Below are 12,504 nucleotides of genomic sequence, written 5' to 3' on the forward strand. Positions count from 1 at the left end.
AGCCTAATACAAATCTAATCAGAATCTGAGGAGAAAATAAGAGAATGGAGAAAAGGCAACCAATAATGACTGAGAGGGTTCCAAAATAGATGAAAGTTATGAACACTCCAATTCAGGAAAATTCGAATAAGATAAATAAAAAGAAATTCACACTTATATACACCACAATGAAACTATACAGCAACAAAGACAATAAGAAGCTCTTAAAGTCAACCGGATAGAAAAGAGTTATTACATACAGAGGAAAATAATTGGAATGATTGCTGATTTTTCAAAAGAAGACAGTAGCATAATATATTCAAAACACTGAAAGAAAATAATTGCTAATCTGAAATTAACGAAAGTACCCATAAGATTATCTTTCAAGATGAAAGGCAAAATAAAGGTATTTTTCAGGAAAAAAAAAAAAGTTTAACACCACTGACCCCTAAGAAAGAGCACTTCTAAAGGATATGCTTCAAAAATGACAATGATCCTGCAAGAAAGGTCTAAATTATCGAAAACAGCAAAGAAACTTTATGTTGTATCTAAACTAACACTAATTGTAGGATACAATAATGGGCTATGTTGGACAAGGCTGAACAGTAATAATCAAAAGTGGAAACGTGATAGGATTTAAAATGTTCTAAGTTCCTCTATAGTTCAGGAAGCAGTTAGAAATAACTTTAGACTTTAAAAGAAAAATATATATGTCAAATACTTGTAATAGTAGAATCTCAAATTACCGTGTATAGTCTCCAAAATATGAAAGGGAAAAAAACCTGACTTTACAAAAGCCATTCAATTAAAAAATTCAGGAAAGGAGAATAAAGGAAACATAAAGTAAAGAAAAAGCAGTAGAAATAGAAAGCACAAAATAACATGTGGAAATCATTATAATACACCAGTAACCACAATAATTGTAACTGGACTATACTCACCAATGAAAAGAAAGAAATTGGTAGCTATGGGCTGTTTGAAAGACATCCACCTAAAACCTAAATAGAGAGAAAAGAATGGAAGTACGATATGGTACCATGTAATCCTCGATAAAAGAAAGTGATGTGGTTAGCTCAATAACAGACAAAATATATTTTAAAGTAAAAATATTTATTAGAGGCAGGATGGCCACTACATAGTCATCAAAGACTTAATTCATCAAGAAAATACAAAAACTCAAAACAGAACCCCAAAACATGTCAAATAAAAGCTGAAAGAAATAAAGAAATAAATTCACAGTTTTAATGGGAGATTTTAACACGCGTTCTCTGTAATTTTTTGATTAACCGAACAAAAAAATTGTTTGTAAGGATAAATAAAATTTAAACAACATAATTAACAAGGAGTATTTAATCGATATGCCAGAATACATATGAAATCCTACATACAAAAAAGAATAGATACACTCTCTAAGCACATATGATTGCAATGCAACTAAGAAATTAACTACTACAAACTACGTTGTTAAAAAACACTATACAATTGCATACCTTAAAAAGGCACTAAACAGTTTAAAAGTCAAAAAGGAAACATAATGAACATTTTAAAATAGACTTAGAACTGAATAATAATGAAAATTCTACTCATCAAAATGTACGACCAGCAACTAAAGCAGTGCACAAAGGAAAATATATAGCCTCAAATTTCACATTAGAAAGGAAGAAAAGCTAAAATTATATAAAACCAATGAAAGTAGAAAAAGGGGAGAGAAGAAGGGTATAAATTAAATAAAAACATTACAGGAAAAGAGAAAGACAGACTAGGGGATTCATAAATATAATAGTTCTTTAAAGGTGATTTTTTAAAATAGGGAGATCCTTGTCAAGATTGATCAAGAAAAAACAAGAAAGAAGGTACAGATGTGTAACATTAAGTACGAAAAGACTAACAAATTAGAGCAGAGACTAAAAAGATAATTTTATATTAATAAATCTAAAAACAGATTGGATGGACAATTTCCTAGAAATATTACAGAAGGAAAAAAATAGAAAAATAAAAGCTATTTTTCTTGAAATGATTGCATTCATGGGCCTTCATATTTGAACTCCAAACACTTAATTCTTTACTCATATAACCTCTAAGGAGAGTACATAAGTTAAACAAAAACCATTCTCTCCAAGCTCTGTATCTCATAATACTTCACATGTAATGACCAAATCCATTGGTAGAAGAGGTTAGAAACCCACCTTAGTAATAACTGCTTCATAAGTGAACATAGGCACATTTTCTTTTCTAATATAATGCAAATATCAATAAATTTAGTCATTAACTTTCCAAAATACATAGAGGCACCATTTTTTAATGAAAATACAAGTTGCCTCATTGATATAGAACACGATAAGAAGGCAGCATATAGCTTTACTCAAAACCAAGCAATATTTGAATATCACGAGTTTCACTTTTATAAACATTCATCATGTATATTCTGTAGAATATTATTCACAGATCCTTCCCTTTATGGATCCACTTCTATCAAGCTGCTTACACTGCATCACATAAGGATTACATCAGATTCAAAAGAAGTTCCTGCCTATGATGGAAGAAACACACTGGAGTTTCAGCTGGCCAGCTATAGAATTTTGTCTCTTTCCACAGAGTAGCCAGGATGATGTCAACATAGAAATCAGATCATCTGATTTTCCTGCCAAAAATCCCTCAAAATCCACATTCTTTACCAAGTTCTCCAGACCCTGAATGATCTGGCCATTTCTGACTTTCCCGTGTTCTCACCACTCTCAGTGACTTCTGCCTCAATTGCCTTCTGATGGGACTTAGAACATTGTTAAACCCTTTTCTGTCCCAGGACCTGCTGTTGTCTTTGCCTAGATGCTTTCCCTCAGCCTCTATCAGACTGGTTTGAACTTCTCTCACACATAGTCACACATCAGCAGGACTATACACAGCTACTACACCTGTAAATGCAATATCCCTGATTTTAATTTATTCTATAGATTATTCTCCTGGGATGATCATGAAAATAATAAAACAAAGCCCTCCTGGTTCAAAGAAACCTACAAAAAACTAAATTTGCCATGTAAAACACCAGTCTGAATCACCAAACAAATTTCAGGCGTCTCTTTTCTTACAGAACACTAAAACACAGGAATTGGTCTAGCTTAACTGGTCACAGAAATCTGGTCTAGCTTAATTACAGACCAGATGAACCGGACACACATTCTTTCCAGCTTTCCAACAACAGTAAAGTATAGTTTAAAACAGACCTTGTCCAGTTATATGTATGCTCTGTTTTGAATGAGTCATAACCAATGTTTTGTTCCCTTCAATTTGCTTTAAAATGTTTTGCAGAGAGGAAAATACAAAATCTACTTATATACTTTTGTACATGTATTCAGTTCTCCACCATTCATTTTCTCCCGTGATAGTTATGGGGATTAAAGTACTTGCTTAAAATAAATGCTAGAACCAAAAGAAAGGCTATAATTTCCTTTAAAAAAATCTCTATCTTTAAAAGGTGAGCCCCCCAAAAACTTTAAGTCACCAGATCATTATTTTAAGTTTTAGTATAAACGTGTAAGTCAATGTCCACAGCTGTAAAATGGGATAATAATGCATGTCTGAACAAATTCTCAAGAGTTGATATAAGTATCACCTGAGTTTTATGAGTAAGTGCTTTGTAAGTTGCAATATAGGATTATTCTCCTTTTCAAAGGATGACAGTTAAGTTATTGTGTGAGCCACACAACGAACTGTTCAAGTTAGTAACGGGTATTTCCAGAGTCAGAAGTCACAAAGTCAAATGTCTGCAGGGGTGAGGGAGGTGAAATACATGAGTGAAGCAGGTCTTGATGAAATAAAGGCAGAGGATGACAGCAACGTGGCAAAGTGGAGACTGTATACTCCATCCAAAGTGGGCAACTCCTCCTGGCTTCTGCTATGAACAGTTGCAAGAGCTGTCTTGCCTGGTCCTCCATTTTTTCAGGAGAAGCCAGGACTCCAGGAACTTACACAAAATTAACTAATTTGAAAATATTGGTAAGTAAATCAATTATTTTAAAGTACTGAGCTGACCCAAAGAAACACTTTTGAAGGCCAAATTCAGGCTTGAAACTATCAGCATACTACTTTTATGTGAGGTTCTGCATTTTTTATCAAGAAATGACCTATAAATATAAACATATCCACAGTGTCTAATCACCCTCAGATATTAGGAAAAATGGATATTAACAGTGACTAGTTTTCTTTTTTTTAACTGCGTACCATATTCCAGGTACCTACTGTGCTTAAAATTTTACATGCAGTATGTCATTTAATTCTCAGGAGAAGCTCTTCAGAAAAGCATTACTGTAACCCATATTTTCAGAAAAGAAAACTAAAGATTAGAAAGCTTTTAAGGTCATAATGTTTAAGTTCATGGTAGAAATTAAGTGTCCAATGACAGATGATTTTAGTTCAAGAGTAATGCTTCCCAACTTGAGGTTCCTAACTCCCTATGTGTCACCAAAGTAGTAAGCGATCATCTGTGAATCAATTTGAAAGCTTATCAGAAATCTTCTATTTACCCTCTGATGAATAACTGAGTTTGTTTCCTATTACTAGGGGAAGGGAGTTTGTTTGTTAGGTACAATCATTCAAATTATCAATTCCCAGACAAAACTAATGAAAGGATCCTTGTCTGTAAAAAGAAAAAGAAAACGCAGTTGGAAATAACACTGCAGAAATTATTTACATAATAAACATTTTACAAACTTTATATGATTTATATAAAAGAACTATACGTTCTAAAGGGTATTTCAGCCTCCAAATATTTATCAAAACCACTTGTAGCAAATAATGGACCTTCAAATATTTTGGATTTGACAGAGAAAATTATTTTTCAAAGAATAAATGCAAAAATTTAGCGTGTAAAGATGCAGTCGGAAAAGGACAAGATGATGCTATCAAATTATGTGACATGACCAAATTGTAATATATGTATATATACACACATATACTAAGTTGATATTAAAGATTACCAAATTCAATCTTTTAGTTTGCATTTTCGTCCCCAGATAATAATTTTAAAGGACTAAGACAAATGAATGTAATTTTTCACATGCTAGACATCCCATCAATATATTCATAAAGCCCATGTTATCTTTGAAAGCTTATGCATCTGTAAATTTTCCCATTTTGAAATAATTATCTTTTATAATGTAATAAAAATCAATATGGCAAGAATAACATGCACCCTCATTTATCTATCAAAACTTGGCACTTAGGTTCTGGCAAATCCAGAACACTTCTCAATTTTATCACCTACCGTTAACAAAGCTTGAAAATAAGGCATAATAATGCTCAGACGCCAAGACCTTGAATACTGTGTCCAGGCTGCACCGGGGCCCTGGGCCTGTAACCCAAAACAAAAAGATCATGGCTTTATGGGAGTAAACATTCAGGATCTGGGGGAAATAACCAGAAGTTGAACTTAGAAACTTCTAGGTAGAAGGGCAAGACAAATAGTTTATTCCTCAGTAACTAACTTTTCGCACTTCTACACAATGAACAAGGAGTTCAGAGCCCCTCATTTCATGTGCTGGCATTAAACAACTCTCCGGCTACCAGATCCGTGTGAATTATAAAAATGCTTAAGAGGCCTTAAGTGCACCTGTACAATTAGTTAATTCACCAAGAAAACTAGAAACAACCAGAAAATCCATGACGATTCTTTGAGTTTTCAAAAACGCTTAGTGTATAGGGTTCAGTGGCATTACAACAGTTATTTCAAGGCTTATGGCCAATTTCCATTCTAACAATAATAATGAAAAATTTTTTCTGGAAGGGGGATAGGAGCAAGGTGCGAATTAGCAACTACTTGGAGAACAGAACAGAGCTGTCGGTGAGCAGAGTTGAAAGGACATCCTTCTTCTGGTAGGTTTCTCTATTTCTCAATCATGATCATACTTTTCTTGGCTGCTCTTTCTCCTTAAAAGGAAAACTCCTTTACAGACGCATTTGGGGTTGCCGGGACCCCAGCTCCACCCACCTGCTTGTTCCGAGAAATCACCCAGAACGCAGTTCCCTCAGGGACGGGCCACCCAGCGCCACCTGTGGGCGGCGCCGCCAAGCCCGCGAGCGCCACAGGTCTCCGAGGCGACCCCGCCAGACCCGGTGCCTTCTCCCTCCAGTCCCCCTGAAGTCCCCCTCAGTTCTCGCCCCTCGTTACTCTTCGAGGTTCTCCCCTTACGTTTCTTTCCCAAGTTCACACTTCAAGATCTTCCTTCACCCCTCACGCCACCCTTCCCGTTCCCTCCTCCTGTTTCCCCATCACGTTCACCCCTCCTGTTTCCTCCTCAAGTTCATTCCTCACGTTCCCTCCTCGAGATCCCCCCTCACTATCCCCTTGCGTTCCCTCCTCGGGTTCACCCACAAGATCTTCCCTCAAGTCCACCCCTCACGTTCACCCTTCCCGTTCCCTCCTCCTGGCTCCCCCTCGAGTTCACCCCCCGCCCCCGTTTCCCCCCCAAATTCATCCCTCTCCTTCTCCCCTCGAGCTCTCCCATCCAGTTCAAGCCTCACGTTCCCCTTTTCTGTTTCCCGCTCCACTTTTCCCCTCGAGTCCCTTCTCTCACCCCAGACCCCGACATACACACAGGTCCTCCGGTTCTGACCTGGGTGAGCGGGCGGTGGCGGCGGCCTCGCGCTCAGGGAGCCCCGGGCCGGCCCCTCAAGCCCCGGGGTCCAAGGAAGCGGGGCCGCCTCCAGCGCCGCGCTAACCCAGCAACCCGCCGCCGCCCCACGCCAGTCCCCGGTGCTCCGACCCGTACGTGGGCGGAAAGCCGCGTGCCTCCTTACTTCTTTCTCCGGGCGCTGGCTACGGGCGCTCCCTCTAGGGCCGGACAGGGGCAGCCGAGCCAGGGAGTAACTGGGCCGGCTGCAGGGGGCGGGACGAAGGTCGGCGGGAGGATCTGACCCAGGCCTGCCCGACCTAGGGCGCTCCTTATTCCGGCTCGCGGGGAATACTTTTCCTCTCGCCGCGCTCTCCACCGCCCGCAGGTGGAGGCCGCGCCATCCGCGCCATCCAGAGCCTCAGAGGGCCCTTGGCTGGCTGCCGAGGGGCTTCCCGGGACTCCGGCCGCGCCTTCTTGGCCCAGAGCCCGGCGAGAAGGGAGTGGGGACCCCGGATCCAGGAGCCCTCACGGACTGGCCCAGTGCCTGGAGCAAATTCTGCTCCCGGCCCCTTGTGGTATCTTCCTCCCAGGAACTTCCCCACACTGCGAGGGGCCCGGACCCGGAGAAGGTAATGGGTTTCAGGTCCAAGAGGGATAGTGGCTAATGAGATCGCTCCTAGGGTCCAGTTCCGTTTTGCAGACTGATAAGGAGGTTAGGGCTGGGGCTGAAGTCAAAGGCAGGAACTTCCGCCCTCAGGAGGCAGCCCGTTAGTCACCAACACTCTACCTGGTCCTTTGCAATCCTTTCCAGACCATCTGTGGTCTCCTGTCACACAGGGCTCACTTGGGGGGACCCTGATGGCCAGATTCTCTTGAACAGTCTCTAGGGACATTTTGAGTATTGCTATACCTTCATCCATTCAACAGGTGAGAACTACAACCAAAACATCCTTTGATTCTGTTAATTATCTCAGTGGGTCTATCTTTCATGTTATCTAAATGAGAATTACAGAAGAGACCAAAGAGAGATCATCTAATCCTAATCAATGTGTATCTTAGGGAAAAAATGTGATTTAAAAAATCTATTTCAAAAGGTCATTCGGTATATTCAAGACCCTTCCTCTTAAAGTAGCTTTAAAATTTAGAAATTGGGCCGGGCGCGGTGGCTCACGCCTGTAATCCCAGCACTTTGGGAGGCGGAGGCGGGCGGATCACGAGGTCAAGAGATCGAGACCATCCTGGCTAACACAGTAAAACCCCGTCTCTACTAAAAAATACAAAAAATTCGCTGGGCATGGTGGCAGGCCCCTGTAGTTCCAGCTACTTGGGAGGCTGAGGCAGGAGAATGGCGTGAACCCGGGAGGCAGAGCTTGCAGTGAGCCGAGATTACACCACTGCACTCTAGTCTGGGTGACAGAGCGAGACTCCATCTCAAAAAAGAAATTTAGAAATTGAACAGTGGATTTTTAATAGGGATGATATTGAATCAATAGCCTAACATATATGAACAGCTTCAAATTTTCAAGAAGTTATTTCATCAGAAAACGGATCACAGCACATATATTATTCAACATAATTAGGGCCATTTGGACATGCCTGGGAGATTTTAAGAATTAAACAGAGCAACTGAGTGCTCACATACACAATAAAGTCACGATCACAACAGAGATAAACAATACCCAATTAAAATACAATAGAAAAATAGATCCCGTTCACAACAGAAACATGAAAGAACACGAAATAACTAAGAATGATAAAAAATGAGAAATATAGGAGAAAAGTGGGAAAATTTTAAAAATGCAGGATTCTTGAGAGACTACTTATAATTGGAAAGACACAGGAATCCTAAGTGAGAAGACAAGATGTTAAACACATAATTACTACCTCCCAAATTAAGAGACAAATATATTCTAGAATTCATATGAAAACTACAGAAGCTAGAAGAGCTAAGTCCAGTGGCTCTCAGAGTGTGGTCTAGGGGAAATTTGTTGGGGGTCGGGGGCGGTCTCTGAAACCATTTCAGGAGGTTCACAGGATCAAAATTGCTTTAATAATAGCAATAAGACTTTTTTCCACTCCTTTTTATCTACCATTTTTAAAATGAATTTATGATGAAGTTTTCTAGTGGCTCTATAATATGTGATATCACACAGATTGAATGCAGAAACTGATAACGTCTTCTATTATGCCAGACATTAAAGAAATGTGCAAGAATATAAAATAATGCCACTCTTACCGTTCAACTTTTTTGGTTTTGGAAAATACAGGTATTTTTCATTTAAAAATATGCTATTCATGTTAACATGTAATGAGCTTACTAGTGAAATATATTTTTAAAATTTCTCTGTTTTAATTGCTATAACATAAAAGTTCTTTGGAGTCCTCAAAACTTTTTGAGAGTGTAAATAAAGGAGGGTTTTAAGACCAAAACGTTGAGAACCCTTTTTTTTTTCTTTGAGGTGGAGTCTCACTCTGTTGCCAGTCTGGAGTGCAGTAGCATGATTTCGGCTCACTGCAACCTCCACCTCCCAGGTTCAATTGATTCTCCTGCCTCAGCCTCCCGAGTAGCTGAGACTACAGGTGTCTGACACCATGCCCTGCTAATTTTTGTATTTTTAGTAGAGACAGGGTTTCACTATGTTGGGCAAGATGGTCTCGATCTCCTGATCTTGGGATCCACCCACCTCAGCCTCCCAAAGTGCTGGGATTACTGGCGTGAGCCACTGCCTCCGGCCCCAAGAACTTTTTGATAGATAAGACAATGGAAAAAGAAACATGTAATTATGCTATAATAATGAAAAGAATGACATTAACACGGAATAGAATAGTGTGTCCAATCCCACCAGCCTAAGACCATCAAGAACAAAACCTACAGTCCCACAAAGTCAAGTTCACTGACTCAATGTTACAGTGGAGATACTACACACTAGAGAAACCATGAAGTGAAGTTGTGATAGGCTCAAAGCAAAGCAGAGCTGGGAGTAAGGGGTCAACATGAGGTTTGGGCTGTGACCAAGGGTTCTGTTTCTTTGGATAAATGTGGAATGCTGTCTTAGGAAACTCCTTATGTGAAGCTCTGTACTTGAGTTGTAAATCGGGGCCATGTCTCTGTTGTCAAAGTGAGTTAGATCCTACAAGCAATTATGGGAGATTTCATTCTTAGTGACATAATTTCAAAAATCAGATTTTCTGGTAGTCTATGAGCATAGGAAGCAAGATTTTCCAATGAGTTAGAAAGAAGTAGTCACTCAAAAAAGGGGACTGTTGTTGACATTTCACAGCATAGCCTGCCCTTGGAAGAAGCATGATGTCCTGTTCATCTTACTCCTGGCAATATCAACTTTTTTTTTCCTTATGCTGCTGCTCAGGCTGATCTCAAACTCCTGGGTGCAAGAGATCCTCCCATCTCAATCTCCTGAGTAGCTGGGACTACAGGTGCATGCCACAGTCCCACCTCATTCCAGTTTTAACCTACCCATCTAGTTCTTGTCAAAAAGGCTCAGAGAAAGCAGAACTGGGCCGAGCAAGGCGACTCATGCCTGTAATCCCAGCTACTCAGGAGGCTGGGGAGGTGGAGCAATCTCAGTGAGTGGAGATCGCGCTTCTGCACTGGATGACAAAGCGAGACTCCATCTCAAAAGAAAAAAAAGAGAGACAGAGACAGAGAGAGAGAGAGAGAGAGAGAAATGAATGCACTTGCCAGGAGCAAACCTCCACCTTGTAGGCTAATGGCATCTCATCAGTGAGCCCAGCACAAGTGACCCAGTGATCTGGGAGACCAATTAATGGAAGAAAGATTGCTCATTCCTGCTTTCTGAGCTTCAGAAACCCTACCTTGTGATATTTGTGCATGAATTGCAGCCCAATCAAATTAGTTCTCAAATTTAGCCTTATCTGTCTATTCTGCTGATATTGCCTTAATTTAGCCCTTCACCATCCTAGAGTATTCTAGATGTTTCCTGATTTTTCTACTGCTTTGCCCTCTCCACTTTATAATAAGTCAAATCATTGCGTGTATTACTCACACCCCTTGTAGGAAGACTCCATGCATTTATAATTATGACTGGGTGGTGACCCTCCCAGGCAAGAAAAAAAGTAAATCGCCTGTAGGTCTAAAAGTTCTCTCTTTTAAAAGTGCAAACTTTCTTTTAGTGCATTATTTAATTTTGTATGCACAATGTCCCTCTTTAATGGAAATACCTGTAAGGTAGGTGTCTCTATTTACTAATAAGGAACTGAAGCAAGTAATCAATGATTTCTCAAAGGCCACCATCTTAGTAATCACCTCTTTATCACAATAAATTCCAAAAGTTACCACCTCTGTAAATGCTCAAATTAGAGTTTGATTCTCACAGAGCTATCAAGGATGAAAACATGATGCTTCAAATGTTCTAAACACGCTGGAACTCGCTTCCAAGTGATGGGCCAAGAATGGGCTTCAGCCTTCCTGTGTCCTAGGGACTTTCCTTAGGACCTTTCTTTCTTCTCTGTATCCGCACTGAATTCCCACTCCCTTTTATGCTTACTGAACCACTATCATCTTAGTTGTGGTATACTTGACTGTTCTTTTCATAGGAAAATGCATTTGCCAGAGTTAGCATGATGGATATAGTAGACCACTTTTAAGGAATCCATCCCTCCATTTCTTATTCATTACTCAGTATTTACTGGGTGCTTCTAGGTGCTGCAACTGTCCTAGGCATTGAATTTGAAACCCATCTTTGCCATATATAACTATAAAATGTTTGGAAAATTGCTTTCTGTATGTGCTGATACTCTAAGATGGGAGATTACCAATATAAGTGATATTCAGTTAAAACCTACACATTCTTTCACTACTAAACTTATCTAAATCATCTGACCATCTACATTATTAACTTTTTAGAACACATGGCTCTGATGTTTTCTTGATTATTATTTTGGGCACTTTTGGCTGGTTGTGCCTTCATTGTCAGTTTTGCAGCTATGAGGACCTCGAAATATCCACATATCCATACTACTCATTCAAGTACATCAAAATGATCATCTTATATCTATTCAGGCAGGAGTTCAAGATTTGACTCACATAGTTGTTAGTAAAATGTTCCACATTTTAAGATCTTATCGGTGGCCTCTACTTGATGTTTCTCTATTAATTTTGAACTTTTGTCATTGTTTTGCCATTATGTTACTGTGTGGGAGGGAGGAAGTGTATAATTTCACATATAATTTAACTGAAATGTGCACTTTTGTAAAGTGCATGCCAACTGTTTCATACGGCACCTACTTCATAGACTATTTTCCTACTGATCTGTACATTTCAGGCAGTGCTAAAATGAATAGAATGGAAAAATAGGTCTCATTTGCTGTATAGTTAATTTTTTTTGTTGTTGTTATTTATTTCTTACCTGGACCTAAATTCGTTTATTATCAGATATTTCCATTGAATCTCATGACTGACACAATAACATTTCAAATAATTGTTATTAGAATGTAAATATTTGGTTTGGATTCTTCACTGGAAATAAAGCTGCAGATTCAAAGTAGTTTCATTCTGAAAGGTGTGTTTTCCAAGAAAACTTAATGAAGACCATAAATAAGACGAGTTTATAATCCACACATTTTGGGGATAGAGAGAAGGGACAAGTATTGAGAAAACAAAGTAGGGTGTAAAACCTCTTTAAGGCCAGGAGTCGTGTCTCAAGCCGATAATCCCAGCAATTTGGGAGGCTGAGACAGGCAAATTACTTGAGCTTAGAAGTTCGAGACCAGCCTGGGCAACATGGCAAAACCCCATCTCTAGCAAAAAATACAAAAATTTATCCAGGCACGGTGGTGCATGCCTGTAGTCCCAGCTACTCAGGAGGCTGAGGTGGGAGGATGGCTTGAGCCTGGGAGATGAAGGTTGCAGTGAGCCAAGATCACGCAACTGCACTCC

The 12,504-nt window shown here is 39.6% G+C and overlaps 1 protein-coding gene across 10 annotated transcripts in view; it reads right to left on the bottom strand.

The window, feature by feature from the left end:
• The window catches only part of MYO3A (myosin IIIA), a 262,251-nt gene extending 255,018 nt beyond the window's left edge, over window positions 1-7,233 (bottom strand). For 4 of the 10 annotated variants that reach the window (XM_031652455.1, XM_031652454.1, XM_031652456.1 and 1 more), the window contains exons 1-2: window positions 6,744-7,233; window positions 5,240-5,326 (exon numbers count right to left, since the gene is read on the bottom strand). The gene's annotated coding sequence lies outside the window, so the exon portion shown is untranslated. Of the gene's footprint in view, window positions 1-920; window positions 978-5,239; window positions 5,327-6,548; window positions 6,633-6,743 lie in introns of those variants that run through there. The other 6 variants (XR_004177076.1, XM_031652458.1, XM_031652457.1 and 3 more) reach the window with 4 other exon arrangements.
• Window positions 7,234-12,504: the final 5,271 nt, after the last annotated feature.

The sequence above is a fragment of the Papio anubis genome, chromosome 11 (assembly GCF_008728515.1).
Source record: "Papio anubis isolate 15944 chromosome 11, Panubis1.0, whole genome shotgun sequence".
NCBI lineage: Eukaryota > Metazoa > Chordata > Mammalia > Primates > Cercopithecidae > Papio > Papio anubis.